General features: G+C 49.7%; 1 protein-coding gene across 3 annotated transcripts in view; it reads left to right on the top strand.

The window, feature by feature from the left end:
• Window positions 1–2,877, top strand: part of CNTFR (ciliary neurotrophic factor receptor) — a 101,474-nt gene that overhangs the window by 29,059 nt on the left and 69,538 nt on the right. The window lies entirely within an intron of this gene.

Raw genomic sequence — 2,877 nt, 5'->3', positions numbered from 1 at the left:
AGAGAGAGAGAGAGAGAGAGAGAGAGAGAGAGAGAGAGAGAGAGAGATGGGGGTGGGGTTGGTTGGAGAGTATGTGGATGTGGTTAGTGAAGGGGGATAGGGGGAGATGATTTTGTCATTTCACAGCTCCTGCTGCTCTCAGATGCTGGAGCCTGGAGTAGTCAGCATCATCTCCCGGTTCCCCTCACAGCAAGAGTCCTTCCCTCCCCCCCTCCATGTTCTCTGTGGTTCCCTCCGGTTATTGCTTGGATCTCAGTGACAAGCGTCTCGGTGGGAGATACTCTCACCACAGACCAGCTGGGGAGGTCCTCTATCCCCCGTCTCTGCTGAAGAGACTGTGTGCATGGGGGTGGCTATCACAGCTCTGATTGGCAAATTGAGTCATTTGTCCACACTCCCTCTACTGCAGTTCACAGTGGCAGACCCCCTTAGCCGAGAGCTGGAGAGCCGGGAGAAGACAGAGGACTTGGGAGCTGGAGTAGTGACTGTCTTTTGAGTTTTGAGGATGGTTGTTATTTTTCAAACTGCATCTCTGCTATCTCTGCTCCACCCCCTGGTGACTCTGGTACCATGCCTCCTCTGCCACGCCCCCTCTCCAGCCCTTGTCTGATGTGCCAGGACCAAGGGGCCCCCAGTGCTTCTCAGTGTTTTACCCCCCATATTCTACCCCACCCCCTTTCTTCTAACTGTCACGAACCAGGAGCCTAAACACACACATGCACTTAAAGACACCCACTGGATGAACAGGCCTCTGTGCCAGGGGTATCTCCTTTCTTTCCCATTGACCCCTCCCAAGTCAGAAGTATCATCTTGAGGCTCCATGCCTTTAGACCCCATCCCCTCCCCACTGTGTCCATGTACCTCACTGAGAAGAACTCCCTGGCTTAAACTGAGCCATTTTTTTTGTTCTCCCCAACCACCGCTGCGGTGCCCCTTCCCTTTGGGTCTGGGAATCACCATTTCTGTACATCTTTCCCTCACAGTGGAACCAGGACTAGATGTAGTCAGAGGACCCTAGTTCAAACAATGGCTCTGCTACTTCCTACCTCTGTGACCTTGGGCAAGTGATGTAACCCCTCTGAGCCTCGGTCTATTAATCTGTGAAAGGGCTGGACGGGATAGCCTCTAAGGTCCCTTTCAGATCTAAATTTGTGCTCTATGCCCCAGCAGGAGGAGGAGTGAAGGTATCTGGGTTGGTGGCGGCATGAGTTTGATTAATGAGGCAGTGATAAGTTTCTTTCCATCTCCTCACTCCCTGAGGCACCAGGAAGAAACCAAGATGACCTGCATTTGTGAATGAAAGACACTATATGAGAGATTATGTGACAGTGTTTTCGAGACTGTGTATCTTCGTGGGACTGATGTGTTTGTGTTTGTGATACTATGTGTATGCCTGTATGTCAGGCTATTACTTTGTGACTGTTGTGTATGCACACTTGGGCCAGCTTGTGCATTTGTGTGAACGTGGTGTTTACCCAACAGGAACAGATTGCTCTGTCTTCCCTGCTGTTTTTAGAGGAAGAATGGAGGAGAATAAGGGATGATTCTTTCTTTCAAAGATACTCTAGCCCAGCTCTAGCTTTTACTGGAGACATGTGTAAGTACAGGCACTGTGTCATGTATGCATGTGGAGGGGTGAGCATCAGGACAAGCGTTCATTCTGACCCAATCTCCCCCGTCCTTGCACTCTGTTAACAAGATCATTCCATCTCCTGGGCCTTCTAACCTTGTCACTCATTACAGAAAGTTCTTCTTTGTGTCTAACTCTAGTCTTTCTCACTGTAGATACAACCACATTCCAACCCCCCCCTCCCCAATTCCCTGAAGTTAGATATTGGATGGCAAGGTGGGGGGAGGAAGCACATCAATATCACTTTTACCGGTGTTGATATTTATTAGGAGTCATGTCAAGGGTAGTAGTATTGTAACCCACAGTGGCTAGTCTCTGACCAGGGAATCCTCCAAGGATAACATCATCATCATACTGGGGCCACCCAGTCACCCAGAATCCTGCAGGGAAACTGAAAAGAACATTTAATCTAGCCCCTGTAGGCCTTTCCCACCAACTATCATGTGGGAGTGGTGAAAGACACCTCCCAGGCTCCCCTGATTTTCTCATTCCTATTATCCCTGCCCACCTTCAAATCCCCTGGCCTCTTCTACTAATGCATGATCGCCATGTGCTTATAATGGGGCCAGTTTCCTAGACCTTGCTTAGTAATACCACAAATAAGTAGGATTGATTATCAGGTTAACTAGTTTGGGAAGGTTTTCAGGAGGAAGGGAGTTCTAAACTGGGTTCTGAAGGGGTTGGTGTTGTAAAAGGTGAGGAAGAGCCCTTTTAAAAGAGTGAGCAAGTTGCTTTTTTCCAGAGGGAGCCAGGTAGGTGGATCAGGGCTCTGTTGGGTCTCCTTGGGTTGGAAGAGAAGTGGGTGTGCTGCCCTAATAATGAGAGAGGGTAGGAAAGGGCAGGGGTAGGACTTGCTGCATATGTTTTCTATTCCTTGATACAGGGAGGGTAGATGAGATGTTGATACCACCTACCAGTCTGCAAGAACCTCCCCTCCTTGAGAATCTGTGAGCCCAGGCCAAAGGAAATCCCTGAGGGATGGGAGAAGCAGAAGCAAGTCTGCCTGATGGTTAGACATTATCTGGGAAGCTCTGGAGGTAGAGGCTTGGAGTGAGAAGCCCAGGGAAAAAGCCTGTTAAAAGAGGATGAGGGGTCAAGACCCTAGTGGTCAGTGTGAATAGGGAGGGAGCCCAGGCCTAAGCAAAGCCCTCCCAGGATTTGGAGTGTGTGTGGCATGCACAGAGTGGGGCAGGGCATGTATACACATGTGACCCTACTCATACAGAACCTACATGCCAGCTTCAAGG

This window comes from Petaurus breviceps, unplaced genomic scaffold (assembly GCF_028583685.1).
Source record: "Petaurus breviceps papuanus isolate PSGF00001 unplaced genomic scaffold, PetGlider_PUasm1.0 520, whole genome shotgun sequence".
Lineage (NCBI taxonomy): Eukaryota > Metazoa > Chordata > Mammalia > Diprotodontia > Petauridae > Petaurus > Petaurus breviceps.
Note: the sequence above shows the minus strand (reverse complement) of the source record. Positions and strands in the feature narration are given on the sequence as shown.